Raw genomic sequence first — 23,346 nt, forward strand, 5'->3', positions numbered from 1 at the left:
TCGAGTAAATACAAGAAAACCCGCAAGTAAAATCTAGTAATATGTACATATTTAATGTGTGCATATTAAGCCAAATTAATTAAGCATTTGATATCCAACTTCCATTCGGAAAAAAAAATTTTTCGTCCTCAGTTTATGTCCTCTAGAGGGCGCCACAGTGCTCTTAGCATGACGCCACGTAGCCTACAACTACCAGATAATCAAGACACTTCTAGTGACATCTCATTTGTTAAATTCTGGCAGGTGGTTTAGAAGTTAGGTAGGAACAGACGAACATACATACATAAATGCATAGCTGCCAAACACATAACCCTTTTTGCTTCGTCGCGGTCGGGTAAAAACTAACTTAGTAGGTATTTCGCAATGTTAAATATGTGATTAAAAACTAAATTCACTTAGCTTGTGGCAGCACTTATAAACATTTAAAGCAACGCGTTTATAAAGTAGCGTCGTATGCAATACCCTCAGAAGTAACAGAAGGTAGTGCTTGCGTGCTTATTTCGAAATAGAACAAAATGGCGTCAAATCCCACGAAGATCCCTCATTAGGTGGACGAAAGCGAAAACGCCCGAAAAAGAACGAGTTTTAATTCGGGAAAGCCAGTTTCCCTTACGTTAAAGAGTGGCTCTTTTACGTTTTGTTTTTAATTAGTTGCCGCTTAAACTTTTGCGCGTTTACGTTGTTCACTTTTAATTCAATTTTTTTTCACCCTAATAAAGCTTTTAAGAAACATATATTTGACTACTTATTTGACATATTCCGTCAAGTTCTTTAAGTAAATGATACTTTTTGCCTTCTTGTTCCTATATTAGTGTGTTTGATGAATGTCTTTCATTGTACAATTTATATTTGACAAAAGTATAATTACTTACTGTCTTACTTTCTATAAATAGTTTTTATCCATACATAAGTACTTGTACACTTACATGTAAACGAATCCTTTCCTCCTTATAATATTTGTTTATATTCACAAATCATTAGTCTTCCATGATGGATAGAAGCACTCTCGAACATTTGGTTTGTTCAAGGAAAATAGGTATAATAATAACGATTTTAATATAACAGAGAGCGAATTGCGCTCGTGAACATTATGGAAACAAAACAATAGACAATGAGTCGTACATACACGTGGTAATGTTCTAAATTAATTATAAACAGACGCGTCGGAAATTTTCTCGGCTGGCGTCTTACAAGCGATTAGTAATTGTGTTATCGTTCAATTTAAGTCATTAGTTCTCGGCCCGAGGCGCGCCCCTCTCGTCTGCTTACTTAAAATATTATAACTTTTCCCCTTCCACATGAACCAAATATTTTTAGGTGGGTACTGTAACTTCATCTCAACCAGAACCAACTCGCGACTCTTCCTAAACATCCAAAACTTGAGGAAATTTACTAATGTTTGCTTAATTCTAGAAATTCTCCATTCTCGTATTTTCGTCTCTCTCTCGTATTTTTAGATTTTTAGATCTCGTATTTATATATTACGTGTCTTAGCGGACGATCGACGTTATGAACCTACCAAGATTAATTTCATTCTTAGATAGATAGATAGATAAAATACTTTATTGAGCACAATGGACACAAAAACAGAGATAAGGACAAAATATACAGAAAAGCACAACAGGCGGCCTTATTGATCATGCAGCAATTTCTACCAGGCTACCTTTGGGTCTTAGTTTACCCAACATTAAAAATATGTCTGAAGTAAGAAAATATTCGAAGCAGAATAATATATAAACGTAGTTGATTCTATTATTTATAGGTGCTGTTGAATATTAAATGGTGGACTTAATGTGAAACTACAATTTACAAATTCAATGTGTCCACGCCCTTTGCTGGTAGTTACGAGGCATTGATGTGAATAATGAAGGAGTGTTAAAAATTACAGTCGTTCCGTATACTACAAAAGTAGTTTTATATTAAAAAAATATAATAAATGTTCGACAAATTCGGGTGTAAATAATTCAGCTTTTGCGCCCTGTGGCCTCCCGAGTAATTGCGAGTGTTACACTTGGGCCACTAAATCAGCGGACATCCCCCCGCTAGTGCGGTGACTATCGTCGCCTTATATTGAAAAATACGTAAGTAAGCACTTTTATTTTCAAAAATCACATTAGGTTCTGATTTTTGTTAACAAAACCTCAGAACGGACAAACTATGTTTAATGCATTAAACATAGTTTGTCCATTGTGAGGGTTTGTAAAAGTATATGGTCTCAATTTTTACCCTAAATGAAATTAAGAAATGGACGTTTATTGAAGAAAAACATCAGGATGAGATTTTTCAAAAAGCGCTTACGTGGTTTTCACTATAAGCCAACGCTATAACCTTTCGCAATCAACGAGCATCCCACAAATTAGTATTCAATTTGTGGTAATTATTCGACGTCTCAGCAGCTGAAACTGTAGCAACATCAAGCTAATGCCTAGAAGTAGCTTTTTATCATCATCATCAGCCCATTAACGTCCCCACTGCTGGGGCACGGGCCTTCCGTATGGATGGGTAGGGAGATCGGGCCTTAAACCATCACGCGGGCCCAGTGCGGATTGATGGTTATTAACGACTGCTAATGCAGCCGGGACCAACGGCTTACCGTGCCTTCCGAAGCACGGAGCAGCTCGAGATGAAAACTTTTTTTTTTTGTGGTCACCCATCCAATGACCGGCCTTTGCGAAAGTTGCTTTACTTCAACAATTGCAGACCGAGCGCGTTAACCGCTGCGCCACCGAGCTCCTAAGAAGTAGAAAGAAGCTTTTAATTCATCTTAATTTGCATCGACAAATAACTGGCGCATTTCACCTATTTATCACAGACTAAACTAGCGTGTGTCGCTTGCCCCGCGGCCCCGCCCGTAGTGGGGGGAAGGGTAAACGGGGGGTAAAATTAACATGTTTGTCTTGCTTACGTCGTCGGCAACACCGAAACTACGCCGAAGTCAAATAAATTCTTACTCGTTTTGCATAAGTACACGCGTCCTAATGTTTGACTTAAACATTGTCACCTCGCTGTAATTAATGCTAAGAATTAAAACTTTTATGTTTGTAAGTACAAGGAATGTTAATGAAAACGGTTGAATTATTTGCTACAATGGGGGTGCCTTAGTGAAGTTATAAGTACGTAATTACGCCCCGAAGAAAATGTTTTACTTGCTGGCTACCTATTATTTAGAGTCTATGTTATACAACTCTACTTAGGTTGTCTGTGACTCCATTTCTATTCTTATAATGAAATACTACAATTTAGAAACCATTTCATCCAAATACGAAAATATACTTCCGAAAAAACTTTTACAAAATGACACATTGCCCGCACCTAATTGTGGGGAAAATGCACTGTATATTATTCTACGAAAACACTTATTTGTGTTTTATTCCGAACACAAAGGTTCCGTTCCGTACCCAAATTATTTAATAATATATTGTATGTTCTAAATCATAGGTCTATCACAATATGAATAGCAGAAAATTATGTACCTATCTCCCTGGTAAACAAAGTAATAATTTAGAAGCGTTTATACATACAATACCGAACGTTACACATTTTTTCGTAAAATTACAATGGTATAAATGTACGAGTATGGTCTAGGCCTGAATATATTGTATTGATGTTTTACAATCTGGAGGAATGGTCGATTTTATATTTTATTATGACAATGGCCCCGATTCCTGCAGACACCTTCTAATTTTATTTTAAGTATACCCGTCATTTTCTTATCCGCCGAAAACGAAAGGGGCGGATGACTGACACACTTTTAATTTTAAAATGAAAGAATAACCCGGGCGATTAAAAGAGCCATCTCGCTGATATGGTGTGCTGTCAAATTAATTCTGTCGAGTTATTGGCCAATATAAAACTACGGGAGGGCTTTTTAAATTTCTGCCTAAAATTGACATGTGTTCCATAAATTTTATGCCTGTCGATTACATGTCCCTTTTCTTTTAAGTAGATAAGAAAATGACAAATCAAAATTAGATGGTGTGTCCGAATCAGCAGCAATGTGTTAGGTCAGAGAATAGAAGGTAATCCAAAGTAAAGTAGGTAGCAAAAATAAACGGCTTTGAATGACGTGAGGCCAACCGATCACTTATATATAACCTTTTGAAAAGACCTTTTGAATAAAATGCATTATTGGACATAAATTGATAATCGATACAACGCCGATCCATGACATTTCAATATTACGTAACAAATCAAACCTAAAAGAAACAGCAACAAAATGGAGCGGAACACGCGCTCTAATATGTAAATACCGTTCTAAGAACAAAAGCGAACCCAACGGACAGACGAACAATGGGAAATATGTGTAATAGAGAGGCAAAGTGCCTATCAAGCCTTCAGATGCTGTAAACATATAAAATGAAGGCGGTTATTGTTCTTCAGAAACAATACGAGCAACATTTTTCCAACAATTGACTGAAGCTATTTCAAGTGAAAGCGCCATGGAAAAAAATAACGACCAGTGGATACCACATCGACGCACGTTTAAACAATCAAACGGGGAACAAAAAGACAGTAATGTGGAAATGGATAATGCAGAAGCGCTGCTGATACCGCGCCACAGGTCATGGGCGGCGGCGGCGCGCGCGCCACCCGCCCTGCCTCGGATCCTACGTCCCACGCGCTAATACGTATAAATTGTGTATGCATGGTTGTAATATTGAAATCCATACTTCCATACTAATATTATAAATGCGAAAGTAACTCTGTCTGTCTGTCTGTCTGTCTGTTACTCTTTCACGCCTAAACGGCTCAACGGATTTTGATGAAATTTGGTATGGTGATAGATGATAACCTAGAAATGGTCATAGGCTATAAATAATCACGCCATCGTTCTTAGGGGGTAGGCAGTTGGCAGATAACTAAATTGATTTAGTGATTTGTAGTCGTTTTTGTTGGGACTTTTGCTCTTTCACGTCTAAACGGCTGAACGGATTTTAATGAAATTTAGTAAGGTAATAGTTGGTTATCTAAAAACGGTTGTACGATCAAATTGATCACGTCATCGTACTTAGGGGGTAGGAAGTAGGCAGAAAACTGAATTGAGTTAGTGATTTTTTTATGGTTTTTGCTGGGAGTTTTGTCTATCATGCCTAAACGGCTCAACGGATTTTGATTAAATTTAGTTAGCTGATAGATAGTAATCTAGAAAAGGATATGGCCTATTAATATTTATGCTATCGTACTTAAGGCGTAGGCAGTAGACAGAAAACTAGGTTAGTGATTTTTAATTGTTTGTTTTAAAAGTTTGCCTCATTCACGCCTTAACGTCTGAACGGAATTTTATAAGACTTGGTTAATTTAAAGATAGGATCTTAGGCACGGACACAGGCTACTTTTTATGGCGGGAAAATACCTCATTCCCGCGGAAATCTAGATTTCGTGATCGTGTCAAGAAGCGCATGACGCCATAGCTACTGGAATGATTTCGATGTTTTTTTTTTAAACTGAGTGACCTCAAGTTAGTATTTGATCACTTTTCTAACTTAGAGGGTAGGTAGGCGCCATAATTTAGGGAATTTATGATAAAATTTTGATGCAACTGTCTTTATTAAACAGTTATATCTCATTCCTACAGGAACCTACACATAGCTATAGCTAGCTATCTATTAACATTAAAACTCTTTCTAGAATCACATTACGCCAATTAATTGATCTGATTTGTATAAGTTTTTTTATTCAACTGACTGTTACATTACATACAGATAAAATCTAATTACTTACACCACATAATTAATATAGTACTACATGACTAGCTACGCTTTAAACTTGAGGAGGTAATTCGATAGACATTTATACGAACTTTAAGCCCAATCAATCAATCAATCAATCATAGTAATAAGGTAATACTCATTTTAGACAAAGAAACGGATAGGTAATCAGTTCGTCAACGAAATTCAACGACACGAGGGAAAATAATCCTTACTAATATTATAAATGCGAAAGTAACTCTGTCTGTCTGTCTGTCTGTTACGCTTTCCCGCTTAAACCTCTCAACCGATTTTGATTAAATTTGGCACAGACAATCTTTAGACCCTGAGAAAGAAAATAGGATACCTTTTATTGCGAAAAGAAGGGACGAAGAGATTGAAATAGGGGTTGAAAGTTTGTATGGGATATTTTAATTTTAAAATATAAATCCATGAAACTTTATATTTAAGCACTTGATAAAAAATAATTAAACATTTGTTCTAGCGTTGCTGAAATTTCGACCAGTGAGGGGGTGAAATGAGGGTTGAAAGTTTGTATGGGAGTTCGTCATTTTTGGGGATAAAACCACGAAACTTTATATTTAGGAACTTGATAAGAAATAAAAAAACAATTTGTTAAAGCGTTTTTGAAAATTCGATCTTTGAGGGGATGAAATAGGTGTTGAAATTTTTTATGAGGTTCGTCATTTTTCAAGATAAAAATATTAAATTTTGTGTTTAGGCACTAAATAACAAACAAAAAATCGTTTGTTCAAGCATTTTGAAATTTTTACCAGTATGGGGGTGAAATACGGGTTGAATGTTTGTATGGGTATTCGTCATTTTTGAAGATAAAACCATGAAACTTGGTACGTAGGTCTCTTAGGATGTGCAGAGTTTTTCAACAAACGGATTTTCCGAAATTCGAACGGAACGGAACGGATTCGGAACGGGAACTACGAAGCCAAACTTTTTGTATACAAAATATTAACCACTGAACTTAGGAACATGATATTTAGTAGTTTTGGGTGTATCAAGTTAAAAAAAATTGGCTTTTGTAGATAAAGTTCCTTTTAACGAATACTCTGCATCGCCGCCACTGCCGTCGGTCGTCGTTCGTCGTCGCGCACATTCGCCGAAGTGTGGCGGCAGTCAACGGCGCTGTCTTGTGGTGGGGGAGCGCACGTGGTGTATACGTGGCCTGCTCGCGAGTGTCGAGTCCAAACAATTTCTACATTTTAACAAATAATAACAAAATAGCAAACGTTGTGTACAAAAAAGTTTTAAATTAGGTCATTTTAAAATATTTTTGTACACAACGTGACGCTGACCCCTGTAAGTGTCTTGGACATAAGGGACCGATAAATATTCCTAGGTAATTTCTGCCACTCAATGGAATACATAGGTACTTTATAACGACTGTAAACAGATATTTTTTATTTTTTTTTAAATATACCTACTTACTCTCTTTTAATCACATGCTATACCGTTCCTTTTATATAATCCTTAATATTCAAATTAAAAGTACGCAGACGAAGTCGCGGGTACCAGCTAGTAAAATCTATAAATCGAAAAATGAATATCTTGTAATACTTGTATATTCGTATTTACAAACTATATTAATTTATTACGCTTAAAAACTGATGAACGCTGGCTCGTGTGACTTGGCACTGTGTTTTTCCTCTGTGGAGAGGATGTGTGATTAGTTTTATCCTTCGCCCTCTCAGTTCCTCCCTGCAGTGTAGCACCAAACGCCACTATAATGATTATGTGATTATGAATAAAGTCAGTATGTATTCAGCACTTGGTAGTTTCAGTTGTCTCCCTACGAACGTCCCTATATGGCGACCCTGCCATCCCATATTTGGGAGCCGTTAGCATAAGCGTGAGTGCGAAATAGATCACAATGCACTTTGAACTCGGGATACCGGTGCTCGTGTCAATCATTTTTATTCGGGTTCGTGAAATTAAAATCCACAATGGGCAACTCTGCAACTAAAACTGAGTCCGGGACACAAAATCAAAATCAAGTGATAACGCAAATTGGGCAGCACAACGAGATAGAACAGCGGCACGCTATACTGGCGGAACATTTGGGACGTACTAGCTGGTATGTGTTGGCGTTAGCGATCATCGTGTCCATAGTGGTGGCTTTCTTTGCCGTACGCTACGCCGTCGTGAGCTGCAATAAAAGGATGGATCGCCGAGCTCAAGGCCAAATCATGAGGAACAGACAGGTATAGCTTCAAGATTTCTAATTCTCACACCCATGGCGCCACGAGCAATCATTACTCCAGAAAACATACAGTATCAAGTACGCAACTTTATGACAGTATTCTGCTACAGACACCAACTTCTATACTGCGACACCAGTATTGAGCACGTCAGTGAGAATTTGATTAAGGTGAAATCTGTATTTATTTCAAGTCATACAGAGGGACTATTTACAAATGGATCATTAAACAACGTACGACGCGAAACAATTTGTGATGAAATCGGAAATATACCAGTTGGAATTGGAAGCGAAGAGATAATGGTCGTCCGTCTTTCCCTCTGCGAAGGCAACACCTGGCAGTTCATCTGGGCCTGCGCTTTCCCCTAATCAGTGATAAAGTACGTGTAAGTGCAGCAATAGTGCGGTGACTGTCCCTCCCCCAGTGTTATCGTTCTCAAATTTCCCTACGTTAATTAAGCGCGAAAACTGTGAACTGCGGCAACTCGAGAGGTTATATGAGGTATGAAATTATAATGTTAAAGTCTAATGTAATCACTAATATCACTATCTATATTAATTTTGCAAGTGTATATGGATGGCAGAACTTATAGAAGAATTACTTGAGCAATTAACCATTGTAAGAGAGTATTTGATTAAAATAGGTCCTAAGAGACGGAAAAATAAAGGTGAAGCATTAAGAAATAAGATAATAGAGTTTAATCAACTAAGTGACAGATATAACAATTACATAAGTACTTTGAGTAAGATATTATCATCTGTAGACCATGCTGAAAAGGAGTTAATAAGCAATTTATGTGTACGTTTTAATGCAGTCCATTTAGAGGTTCAAAGGTTATTGGGGCAAACTACTTCTAGTAATTCCAGTAGTAGTGCAAGTTCATCAGACAGCGAATTATCCACAATGGCTAAATTAGATTTAAAGGTGGCACTGAGCCTTATGCCGGTGATGAACGATACCGAGGCCAATACTAAAGAGTTGATAGATGCTATCGGATATTATAGTTCGACTTTGGACTCAGAATCAAAAGCTAGTCTGATAAATTTCGTACTAAAAACCCGTTTATCCCAATCTGGTAAATTAAATCTGTCTAATTCGTATGGGTCTGTCAGTGATTTGTTGAAGGATATGCGTCAGACTCTACTGCCGAAAAAAGCTGCGACAGCGCTTCAAACGAGACTGCAACAGGCAAGGCAGGACGTCAAGTCAGTGGCAGATTTTGGTAAGCAACTTTCAGATTTATTTGTCGATCTTACAATTTCACAGTCGGAAGGAAATACAGACAGCTACAAAATACTAAGGCCAATTAATGAAAAGATGGCTATAAAGAGGTTCGCCGATGGGTTACGTAACCGTAGGCTGGGAACTATAGTGGCTGCTCGCGACTTCCAGCATTTGAAGGATGCTATACAAGTCGCGCAGGAAGAAGAAGCTTCGTCATCGACTCCTTCAGGAGAATTTATAGGTATGTACCAAAATCGCCGTAGAAATCATAATGATTCCAACAGGATGTATGGCAGTCGAGGCGGACGCGGTGGACGTCCACTGTATACAGGCCGTCCTACAAGAGGTAATGCCAGGGCACGCCCTTACAACAGACAATATAATCAATATTCACCAAATCCGAGATTCGGGTATCGACAAGGGTCATTTCATAGGAATAACTACAAAGGTAGATCTAATTCCAATCGCAGATTTACGGCACATAGTAACATGCACATAATGAGTCATGATAACTCTTCATCAAATCATGATACAGTAGAGCAACCAAATACAGCGTCACTGAATCATTTTTTTCGAGCATGATTACATTTGCATGACCAATAATCTAAACAAAGTATCATTTGGTTTAGAATATCAAACTTACCAATGGCTAATTGACACCGGTGCATCATTGTCAGTAATGAAACGTGACTGCGTGATAGGTTTACAAATTCCAATCCATAAAACGAAGCTACGAGTAAACGGTATCGGCGGGACCGTAATATCAGATGGATATGTTTATTTAAAATTACAATCATGCGGCCAAATCATGCACCCTCCATTCTTCGCAACTCTATGACGTAATACAAATGAATCGCCCTGTATTAACGAGCATCGCTTATACGATATGTTGCTCCAATTGATAACCAACGCTGTCTTTGTATGGACTTTTGAAATTGTTTATTTTGATTTAGTTTCCAGTTTTGAACTAGTAACTAAAACTACGATATGTTTACGTAAGATAGTTATTCTGAAATGTATATAAACCTACCTTATGTAAAATTAAACATAAGTCATTAGTTACGAATTCATAGTGTTCTGAATTGTGATTGAACCGTTTCCTTACTTAGTGCATGTAAACTAGTAGGTAACCTTTAAACCAGCATTTTCTTCCAAGAACCACTCAGGATGCATATTAAATATGAATCAAATTTACTGCGCACTCTTTGACACTGCATTATTTGAAATCAATAGGTACGTGGTAAGGTAACACCGGGGAACGTAACGAATAATCAACAAGCTCATAATTTATAAGCCGTATCTAACGTATTAAAATATGCATCCGCTGATACAAACTTATTACGCAAATATTCCTGGTAATTGCGGTCCAATGCGGAAATTTATTATTGCGTTTCATGCGTAGGAAAGTTTCGATTAGAGGGCACCACCGCCGACGGAATAAGCTGAATAATGACCGAACCTGCGCGGGATTGCACTCATTTGCTATCAAAGAAGTTATTCGGACCACTGTGCACTTTAACACTCCGCTCCGCTCTGCCTTCAATTTAATTTCCGTTTTGCTTCAAAATATAAACACAATCTTATTGACTAATGTTGAGCGTATCTCCACAGTCAAAATGTAATAAATAAATCGCACCCCCCGTGGAAAAACGCAGTAAGTGGACTAGCGACATTTTTTTTTTATTGCACCATTCAATTCAGCGTACACGAATACACCTTCTCACAAATTTTCATTAAGATATCAGTAAAAATGAAGAAATTATTACAAAAACAATGAAATTGTGCAACATTGATAAAAATATTTTTCCCCCATAATAAGAAAGTAAGTATAAATACGTGATTTTTTTTTGGTATTTTCCCATATAGTAAAGTCATAATAACACTTACTTCGATTTTACACGAAAGTTTTTTAGGATGGTCGAGTCGTAAGTAAACGTACTGACATGTTTCACGACATTATACGACACGACCGTGGTTGTACGTCTAGTTACTTCGTTATTCCACGAATGTTTTAGCGTTACTATTTGTTGTAACTCCAGCTACTTGCCTATTCTGCGAATCTTTTAGTGTAACGGTTTGGAGTAAATATAATCACGTAGTTTTTTCCAAGCAAGGTTTGATATTACTATTACGTTATTTCATTTATCTTCATTTTTCGATGATATATTTTACACTATACTCTTCGTAAATATGAATACAACTCTTTTAAAGACAATAATTTGAATCATTTGTCGTGTTATTCTAATTACCTGCAAATATAGACTACTTATTAATGTCCTAAGTAAATATACTTACTTATCACTAGCGTAAATCCCTACGTTTTATTTGGTTACTGTACTTACGCCGTGCCAGCGGCGGCGGGCTGCACACTCAAAGAGAGGTATTAGAAAGATATTAGAGAGGTATTACATCTATCCACCAATTTTTCGTCAATCTCGACTTTTTATTCAACCAAAAAACGACCTTATTATTATTGCACTGTGATCGTTATTTGTAGAGTGAAAGCTGATTGTCTATTTGTGATCGTAGTTTTACCACGGTATTCCGTCAGTCAGCATACGGCCCTACAAATAACGATCGCATTATAGTAATAATAAGGTCGATTTTTGTTAGAATAAAAAGTCATGATTGACGAATGTTGGATAGATGTAATAATTATCTCTCTATTTAATTTGTTCATGGTGGCTACTCGAAGCGTGCATATCTTTGTGTGGAAGTAAAAAACTCAAGGATTATACGTATGCTCAACTTGGACAAAATCGAAGATGGTGAGTTATTTACTTATAAATAGACTAGCTAGATTTTAGGTACCTATTACCTTACCTACTTAGTATATTACTATTTATTAGACTATTAATATTATAAATATTTTGTTTTGTAAGGTTTACACAGAAGCAGATCCTACCTACCTACCTACCCTACCTACCTACCTACCTGACGACCTACTTGACGTAAGTTGGTTTGGTTAATGCGTGATGATGATTGCACTGCTCTGTACTAATTATTAAAGTAAACTAAGCATGCCTATGTGCCTATTCGGTGCTTTTAATCTATAAACTAACTACCTATTTAAATTGGGGTGTGCCGTTTTTGTACATTCGCTATCACCTGGCATAGCACCTGGTATATGAATAAAATAAAGATATTTGAACAAAAAACTGTTACGTGATCAACTGTAGTATTTCGGCTTAACTTTTGCAAAAACACCCTTGATTTTATTATTAACGCATTGGTACTAACCTTCTATTTAATACCTAAATAACGATAAAATATCTAGGTTTGTGTCTAATTTTTAGGGTGATTTGGTAATGGGTCCTTTTTATTGCTTAACGTCTATTATGTACCTACCTACAAACAATGTATTTAAACCATTATGTTACAATTAACAGATTCCACTAATACTGCAACCCAATCCAGTACAACCCAGTGGAAGCATGACCAGAAATGCAAAAATATTTCAAGAAACTATGGGATATCTTCTCGTCGTAGTCAACATGAGACACATTCTCTTGAAGGTTCGTATGTACCTATCCGTATCCTACTAAAGTTCTTCTCTCGTGTGGGTTGAGACAATAATTGACTGACCTCATCAACCCTGGTATCAGGGTTACTACTGAGCCGCTATAGGTCCATGACATGCCTCATGTAACGACGACATACCTGCATACTTAATTAAGCCGCAACCGACTGCCTAACGTGCCCTCCGACGCACAGATCATCTTACTTTTGGGCAAAAAAATAATATTAGTACCATTTCTGATTTACGACTTGGCCGGGAAGCTAAGCAGCTGAAAACGTTCCATGTTTTGTATGCCGAAATATCCTTTCAGTATTTGTATTCTAGATTGATATAGGTATTTACCTACTAACCTGGAAGCGGCGCGTGGTAAAGTATCTCTGAAATAGTCAGTGCCTGTGTATTTATGGTATAATTATTCTGTCATTTTCCTCTTATCATAACAACCACAGATATATTTTTGATTTGCTTAATGTAGTTTTTTCTAGAGTTATCTCCTATGCAAACCAACTGGCTTTTATGGGGTTTTAGCCAAGTTGCAAACGATTAAGTACGTAAAACGACAGTGACAGACCTTATGTCAATCACATACATTTTTATCACTGACACTGTCGCTTTTCGGATACGTTGGAAAATTGGCTCATCTCTAAGCCTACTATAATATGTATTAATGGTTGTTTTTCTTTTAAGAAATTTATTATCGTACTTAATAGTTTTTTATATTTTGTCATTTGCAGGTTCTACCGAAAAGCAAAGTGATCGGAAAGGAGCAAAATGTTCAAGAAAACACTTAATGACTAACTGTAATAACTGAAAATGAAGGTTTTTCTAATAAAGGCAAGTGCCATACCGTATTAATATATTTTGTGATTATGCATGTATTAATTAATAAACGTTTTAAAATTAAAAGTTGGATTTTAATTACAAATAGAAATAACTCCCTGAAAACTAAAAACCCATGCGGGTCAAACGGGTTTCGGCGCAGCTAGTAAATAAATATATTTTTTTAATACAAATTAGAATAAACACTTAATTTAACACTGATTTTATTTGTTTCAATATACAGGGTGGCCCAAAAGTTCACGTTCAAAATGAAAAATTTGATGGAGGGGCTCATTAGCTACCAGAAACACCCCCGTGTATGTTCAGCGATTATTTACGGTTTAGGAGATATGACCCATTTTACACCTTTTTCTTGATTTTCTATCTTACTTCAGAAATCATCATTTTGTCGCTATCCCTTTCTTAATAATTCTAATTTTTTCTTTCTAATTTCTAATTATTTTGCTTCATAACTATGCCTAAGTATGTGTATCGCTAGGTGAAAAAATAAAAACAATCGAATGAAAGATAAAAAAGTCATTGGAAGTTGGAAGTCAAAGTGAGAATTCGTCTAAAATTGTTACAGTTGTAAGTCTTCGCCGAAGAATAATAAACACATGAGATTTTCATAAACCCTGAAAGTGTTTTTAAAAACTGCTCCATTTAATAGGCTTTTAGACACATCCAAAAAAGTACCCTTAATAGGGGCATAAAACTAAGTAATTAGCCCTCAAAGATTGCAAGACAGACAGATTTTATTTTAGCATCTTATAGTATGAATCACCAACAGTGTTTGGGGATAACTTTTTCCTTCATTACAATATGAATACCAAAAGTGAATGCAAGTTTTGTCTTCAGACTGTTGCTATGTCTACCCTGTTAGCGATTATGAGCGTGATTTTTTTTATTGAAAATGTGTCTTTGACCACAAAGGTAGTTAAAGGTTGTTAAAGAACAACGTTAGAAAGAAGCAGCTACCTACATTGTATGAGAATGTAAATTTTTCCTTCAAATCTGTCTATCTTGCAATCTTTGAGGTCTAATTATTTAGTTTATTGCTTCTATTAAAGGTACTTTTTTTGATGTGTCTAAAAGGCTATTAAATGGAGCAGTTTTTTAGAGATACCTACTTTCAGCGTCCATGCCAATCTCATGTGTTAATTATTCTTCGGCGAAGTTTTAACAACTGTGACAATTTTGGTCCAATTCTCACTTTGACTTCCAATAACTTTTTTTTTGTCTTTGATTTGACTGTTTTTATTTTTTTACCTAGCGGTATATATCTTTAGACATAGTTGTGAAGTAAAATAAAATAATTATTAAGAACGGGATAGCGACAAAATGATTATTTCTGAAGTAAGGTAGAAAATCTAGAAAAAGGTACAAAATAGGTCATATCTCCTAAACTATAAATAATGGCTGAACATACATGGGGGTGTTTCTAGTAGCTAATGAGCCACTCTATCTAATTTTTCATTTTGAACTTGAAGTTCTGGGCTACCCTGTATAATGTATGAGCATACATACTTCTACATTCTAGACTAACCCCTGCAACAAACAAGTATTTAAAGATACATACAATTATTTTGAGATATTTCCTTATTAAAAAAGCAATTTCTATAGTTACACTATCAAAGATCATTTACTTTCACGTGGAACAAATAGGTTTCTCAACTTACGCAAAACATGTTGTTAAAATTTTTCGTGTAAGAACGAAGTAACTAATACTTACAACATCCGAGTAAGATGAAATCGGAAGGTGAACAACGTTGTAGGTAAAGTTACAACTGTCAATGTTGTTTGCACTACGTAATAATAAAGCAGTATCTGTACTTACAACGGAACGTTTGATTATAGTTTCGTGGAATATCTACGCAACCATGTTTTTTTAATTTTTTTTCAAATATACACAATTAATCAAAAATTAATAAATGTGGGTCAATCCGGGCTACTTTTTGCTATTATTTTCTCTTTGAAGGTTATTTCCAGGACTTATAACTAATTAGTAGGACAGTTTTTTTTAGCTCCTGAAAAGTTGATAAAATCAACTTACTGCGTTTTTCCACGAAGGGTGCGAAATATAAGTAAGTATCTACACATTATTGAAAATCTCAATTAGCGCTGCGTCAAATGTTGTCGTCATTAAAATTATTGATCGTGAAGTTAGCTCCGTCTCGACCGCTGTTATTTACAAATATGAATTTTTTATATAGTTTGCATAAGAATGGCGCCAGGCGCCTCCCCTACCTCCCCCTATTAATAAACTAAGCGTCTATTAAATGATACTCCCCATATAATAACGGCTCTTGGAACGACCTCGCGAACGGAACAACAACCTACTACAATACTACGCCCTGTTAGAAATTCTCTGTGCGCATAAATTCAATATTACTGTGCCTTTTCTGCTAAATCCTTGCAAAAAAAGTGTAGAAAGCCTAAATTTCTTGGTAAGAGGGCTTTTGAGATCCTTTTTTATTCATCATGTACTTACTTTAAGTTTTTCGTACGAGAAAGGTTAGAGCACTGGACGTACGTACATTATACGTATTATTAAGTTTTATCTGTTTTTTTGCATCGCATAAGGTGGTTCTACATTCTATCATGGGTAACTTAAAATCTTAATATAAGGAATTATAATATACTAGCTGGTACCCGCGACTTCGTCTGCGTACTTTTAATTTGAATATTATGGATTATATAAAAGGAACGGTATAGCATGTGATTAAAAGAGAGTAAGTAGGTATATTTAAAAAAAATAAAAAATATCTGTTTACAGTCGTTATAAAGTACCTATGTATTCCATTGAGTGGCAGAAATTACCTAGGAATATTTATCGGTCCCTTATGTCCAAGACACTTACAGGGGTCAGCGTCACGTTGTGTACAAAAATATTTTAAAATGACCTAATTTAAAACTTTTTTGTACACAACGTTTGCTATTTTGTTATTATTTGTTAAAATGTAGAAATTGTTTGGACTCGACACTCGCGAGCAGGCCACGTATACACCACGTGCGCTCCCCCACCACAAGACAGCGCCGTTGACTGCCGCCACACTTCGGCGAATGTGCGCGACGACGAACGACGACCGACGGCAATGGCGGCGATGCAGAGTATTCGTTAAAAGGAACTTTATCTACAAAAGCCAAATTTTTTTAACTTGATACACCCAAAACTACTAAATATCATGTTCCTAGGTTCAGTGGTTAATATTTTGTATACAAAAAGTTTGGCTTCGTAGTTCCCGTTCCGAATCCGTTCCGTTCCGTTCGAATTTCGGAAAATCCGTTTGTTGAAAAACTCTGCACATCCTAAGAGACCTACGTACCAAGTTTCATGGTTTTATCTTCAAAAATGACGAATACCCATACAAACATTCAACCCGTATTTCACCCCCATACTGGTAAAAATTTCAAAATGCTTGAACAAACGATTTTTTGTTTGTTATTTAGTGCCTAAACCAAAATTTAATATTTTTATCTTGAAAAATGACGAACCTCATAAAAAATTTCAACACCTATTTCATCCCCTCAAAGATCGAATTTTCAAAAACGCTTTAACAAATTGTTTTTTTATTTCTTATCAAGTTCCTAAATATAAAGTTTCGTGGTTTTATCCCCAAAAATGACGAACTCCCATACAAACTTTCAACCCTCATTTCACCCCCTCACTGGTCGAAATTTCAGCAACGCTAGAACAAATGTTTAATTATTTTTTATCAAGTGCTTAAATATAAAGTTTCATGGATTTATATTTTAAAATTAAAATCCATACTAATATTATAAATGCGAAAGTAACTCTGTCTGTCTGTCTGTCTGTCTGTCTGTCTGTCTGTTACTCTTTCACGCCTAAACGGCTCAACGGATTTTGATGAAATTTGGTATGGTGATAGATGATAACCTAGAAATGGTCATCCATACTTACTAATATTATAAATGCGAAAGTAACTCTGTCTGTCTGTCTGTCTGTCTGTCTGTTACTCTTTCACGCCTAAACGGCTCAACGGATTTTGATGAAATTTGGTATGGTGATAGATGATAACCTAGAAATGGTCATAGGCTATAAATAATCACGCCATCGTTCTTAGGGGGTAGGCAGTTGGCAGATAACTAAATTGATTTAGTGATTTGTAGTCGTTTTTGTTGGGACTTTTGCTCTTTCACGTCTAAACGGCTGAACGGATTTTAATGAAATTTAGTAAGGTAATAGTTGGTTATCTAAAAACGGTTGTACGATCAAATTGATCACGTCATCGTACTTAGGGGGTAGGAAGTAGGCAGAAAACTGAATTGAGTTAGTGATTTTTTTATGGTTTTTGCTGGGAGTTTTGTCTATCATGCCTAAACGGCTCAACGGATTTTGATGAAATTTAGTTAGCTGATAGATAGTAATCTAGAAAAGGATATGGCCTATTAATATTTATGCTATCGTACTTAAGGCGTAGGCAGTAGACAGAAAACTAGGTTAGTGATTTTTAATTGTTTGTTTTAAAAGTTTGCCTCATTCACGCCTTAACGTCTGAACGGAATTTTATAAGACTTGGTTAATTTAAAGATAGGATCTTAGGCACGGACACAGGCTACTTTTTATGGCGGGAAAATACCTCATTCCCGCGGAAATCTAGATTTCGTGATCGTGTCAAGAAGCGCATGACGCCATAGCTACTGGAATGATTTCGATGTTTTTTTTTAAACTGAGTGACCTCAAGTTAGTACTTGATCACTTTTCTAACTTAGAGGGTAGGTAGGCGCCATAATTTAGGGAATTTATGATAAAATTTTGATGCAACTGTCTTTATTAAACAGTTATATCTCATTCCTACAGGAACCTACACATAGCTATAGCTAGCTATCTATTAACATTAAAACTCTTTCTAGAATCACATTACGCCAATTAATTGATCTGATTTGTATAAGTTTTTTTATTCAACTGACTGTTACATTACATACAGATAAAATCTAATTACTTACACCACATAATTAATATAGTACTACATGACTAGCTACGCTTTAAACTTGAGGAGGTAATTCGATAGACATTTATACGAACTTTAAGCCCAGTAATCAATCATAGTAATAAGGTAATACTCATTTTAGACAAAGAAACGGATAGGTAATCAGTTCGTCAACGAAATTATAACACCTACACTTAGTTTGTTTACTATTTAACGAGGGAAAATAATCCTTACTAATATTATAAATGCGAAAGTAACTCTGTCTGTCTGTTACGCTTTCCCGCTTAAACCTCTCAACCGATTTTGATTAAATTTGGCACAGACAATCTTTAGACCCTGAGAAAGAAAATAGGATACCTTTTATTGCGAAAAGAAGGGACGAAGAGATTGAAATAGGGGTTGAAAGTTTGTATGGGATATTTTAATTTTAAAATATAAATCCATGAAACTTTATATTTAAGCACTTGATAAAAAATAATTAAACATTTGTTCTAGCGTTGCTGAAATTTCGACCAGTGAGGGGGTGAAATGAGGGTTGAAAGTTTGTATGGGAGTTCGTCATTTTTGGGGATAAAACCACGAAACTTTATATTTAGGAACTTGATAAGAAATAAAAAAACAATTTGTTAAAGCGTTTTTGAAAATTCGATCTTTGAGGGGATGAAATAGGTGTTGAAATTTTTTATGAGGTTCGTCATTTTTCAAGATAAAAATATTAAATTTTGTGTTTAGGCACTAAATAACAAACAAAAAATCGTTTGTTCAAGCATTTTGAAATTTTTACCAGTATGGGGGTGAAATACGGGTTGAATGTTTGTATGGGTATTCGTCATTTTTGAAGATAAAACCATGAAACTTGGTACGTAGGTCTCTTAGGATGTGCAGAGTTTTTCAACAAACGGATTTTCCGAAATTCGAACGGAACGGAACGGATTCGGAACGGGAACTACGAAGCCAAACTTTTTGTATACAAAATATTAACCACTGAACTTAGGAACATGATATTTAGTAGTTTTGGGTGTATCAAGTTAAAAAAAATTGGCTTTTGTAGATAAAGTTCCTTTTAACGAATACTCTGCATCGCCGCCACTGCCGTCGGTCGTCGTTCGTCGTCGCGCACATTCGCCGAAGTGTGGCGGCAGTCAACGGCGCTGTCTTGTGGTGGGGGAGCGCACGTGGTGTATACGTGGCCTGCTCGCGAGTGTCGAGTCCAAACAATTTCTACATTTTAACAAATAATAACAAAATAGCAAACGTTGTGTACAAAAAAGTTTTAAATTAGGTCATTTTAAAATATTTTTGTACACAACGTGACGCTGACCCCTGTAAGTGTCTTGGACATAAGGGACCGATAAATATTCCTAGGTAATTTCTGCCACTCAATGGAATACATAGGTACTTTATAACGACTGTAAACAGATATTTTTTATTTTTTTTTAAATATACCTACTTACTCTCTTTTAATCACATGCTATACCGTTCCTTTTATATAATCCTTAATATTCAAATTAAAAGTACGCAGACGAAGTCGCGGGTACCAGCTAGTATCCCATACAAACTTTCAACCCCTATTTCAATCTCTTCGTCCCTTCTTTTCGCAATAAAAGGTATCCTATTTTCTTTCTCAGGGTCTAAAGATTGTCTGTGCCAAATTTAATCAAAATCGGTTGAGAGGTTTAAGCGGGAAAGCGTAACAGACAGACAGAGTTACTTTCGCATTTATAATATTAGTAAGGATTATTTTCCCTCGTTAAATAGTAAACAAACTAAGTGTAGGTGTTATAATTTCGTTGACGAACTGATTACCTATCCGTTTCCTTGTCTAAAATGAGTATTACCTTATTACTATGATTGATTACTGGGCTTAAAGTTCGTATAAATGTCTATCGAATTACCTCCTCAAGTTTAAAGCGTAGCTAGTCATGTAGTACTATATTAATTATGTGGTGTAAGTAATTAGATTTTATCTGTATGTAATGTAACAGTCAGTTGAATAAAGAAACTTATACAAATCAGATCAATTAATTGGCGTAATGTGATTCTAGAAAGAGTTTTAATGTTAATAGATAGCTAGCTATAGCTATGTGTAAGTTCCTGTAGGAATGAGATATAACTGTTTAATAAAGACAGTTGCGTCAAAATTTTATCATAAATTCCCTAAATTATGGCGCCTACCTACCCTCTAAGTTAGAAAAGTGATCAAATACTAACTTGAGGTCACTCAATTTAAAAAAAAAACATCGAAATCATTCCAGTAGCTATGGCGTCATGCGCTTGTTGACACGATCACGAAATCTAGATTTCCGCGGGAATGAGGTATTTTCCCGCCATAAAAAGTAGCCTGTGTCCGTGCCTAAGATCCTATCTTTAAATTAACCAAGTCTTATAAAATTCCGTTCAGACGTTAAGGCGTGAATGAGGCAAACTTTTAAAACAAACAATTAAAAATCACTAACCTAGTTTTCTGTCTACTGCCTACGCCTTAAGTACGATAGCATAAATATTAATAGGCCATATCCTTTTCTAGATTACTATCTATCAGCTAACTAAATTTCATCAAAATCCGTTGAGCCGTTTAGGCATGATAGACAAAACTCCCAGCAAAATCCATAAAAAAATCACTAACTCAATTCAGTTTTCTGCCTACTTCCTACCCCTTAAGTACGATGACGTGATCAATTTGATCGTACAACCGTTTTTAGATAACCAACTATTACCTTACTAAATTTCATTAAAATCTGTTCAGCCGTTTAGACGTGAAAGAGCAAAAGTCCCAACAAAAACGACTACAAATCACTAAATCAATTTAGTTATCTGCCAACTGCCTACCCCCTAAGAACGATGGCGTGATTATTTATAGCCTATGACCATTTCTAGGTTATCATCTATCACCATACCAAATTTCATCAAAATCCGTTGAGCCGTTTAGGCGTGAAAGAGTAACAGACAGACAGACAGACAGACAGACAGAGTTACTTTCGCATTTATAATATTAGTATGGATTATGTGTTTGTTTGTCAAAGTCTTGTAAGAGCTGGTTGGCCTGGAAGGATCGTAAGTAATAAAATTTATTGAATGTAATTGATTTTAATTGAGTGCGACACACAATGTGCGGGTTCGTTTACCTACACGGTCATCCGCGACCTTTGTCCCAGTCGTACAATATAATCTGACGACTAAAAGGTTTATTTGCGTCTAAACACAATGAGATACATTTACTGTTTCAATAAACAAGACTAATCGAAATTGGAATTTGTATTATGGTTTCACTTTAATAAGCAGTGCTTGAAACTATGCTAGTTGAACCGTTATTCACATATCCACAAATAAAACAATAAAATCGCAATAAATATTCTTTAATTGAACGGTTTTCTTAATATAATAGACGGCTACAATAGAGAAAATATTTCCCAGGAAGTAATTTTCTTTATAGGTAAACGCATTACAGCGAATAGTTAAATCAAGTTACTGTGCGGTATTGTCATGCTTTGTAAGGAAAATACACGTGCACCGTGCCCTCCAGCACCCGGCGCAGTCGACAGTTAATACACTTAAATAATTCAATTGTCGCAATATACCTACCGCCTCAAGATGTGCACCAAATACACTAACTAGACAGATATCTTTAATTTGCTTACGTCTCATCGGTCTTTGGAACGTGTCAGTATTGTTTAAATTGCAAAGGGAAATACAGACTACAAGTGCTAAATGGAAATAGTGGTTTCTGCTACGGTTATTACCCACCTACATGCTGAATTAGAAATGCACGGTTACGCGAATAGATACTACGAATGACGGCTTTTAATGACGGCTGTTCAAGAAAGGCGAATCGAACAGCATAGCCTGAAAGAATAAAATTATCAGTTGAAATAAACCCTACAATTTGCAAAGGAAATTACAGTAGTCACATTTAAAAATAATAATCGAGGAAATTAGTGTCAAGTTGCAGTAAGTTTTCTTTTAACAAAATAGAACATCGCGCTTGTATCCCCGAAGGGGTAGGCAGAGGTGTATAGTAATACACCCACTCCTCGCCAGATTTTGTTTATATTAAGTTTAAGTATGTGGGGAACATTTGTTAAGTTTATACTTGATGGAGAGGTTGAGGGTTGTTTTCTTGACATTTGCTTCGACACAAGGTTATATGAAGTTTTGACGTATGTAATACTCGTAATATAATATGTAGCAACGGAGTGAACCTAATAATATTATCGCAAGTCGGTGGCTGGACCGCGCCGCGCCGCGTACATAAATCTATTTTATCGTACTCGAGCAATAAATTTTATTTCGGGATCTTTAATTCTTTGTTATTGAATGGATTTTAGTGTTTTATTCGAGTAAACAAACAATACACACACGTTTCGGTACTTAGGGCACGTGCGCGTTTCATAAACACATACAGCACTGTGCCCAGGCGTCGCTCGACTTAATAAAAGATTTTATTTGTAGATTGGACTGTGAGTTATTACACCTATTTAACGGCTCGGCTTTTGTCTGCGTTCAGAATTAAAACTTCGATAAAGTTTAGTTGTAGTTAAAGCACAAAGAAATGCCGCTCTTTGCTGTATAATTACGCGTCGAACGTAAATAAACGCACTCGCGCACCGGTGCCTTCGACGCGTGGAATACAGTAGTGATCGATAAAATGTGCAACTGTAAACTTCCTCCTAGATGGGAAATGTAAATTAACTGAAGAATTGCTCTTTTTCATGTGACCGCCTCAATTTAGAAGGCTGATTAAGCGTGCCCACGCTGGGGCAGTAGAGCACCTCGCGTGACGGCTACAGCCGGCCACTCGTTGCGTCAGCGCACCTACCTACACTATCTACACGACCACCACATCACACGTACTTTTAACAGAACATTACGATTTTATGAATATACTTATGAAATATTTTTCTAATCCGCAT

The sequence above is a fragment of the Pectinophora gossypiella genome, unplaced genomic scaffold (assembly GCF_024362695.1).
Source record: "Pectinophora gossypiella unplaced genomic scaffold, ilPecGoss1.1 Pgos_62, whole genome shotgun sequence".
In the NCBI taxonomy this organism is placed as follows: domain Eukaryota; kingdom Metazoa; phylum Arthropoda; class Insecta; order Lepidoptera; family Gelechiidae; genus Pectinophora; species Pectinophora gossypiella.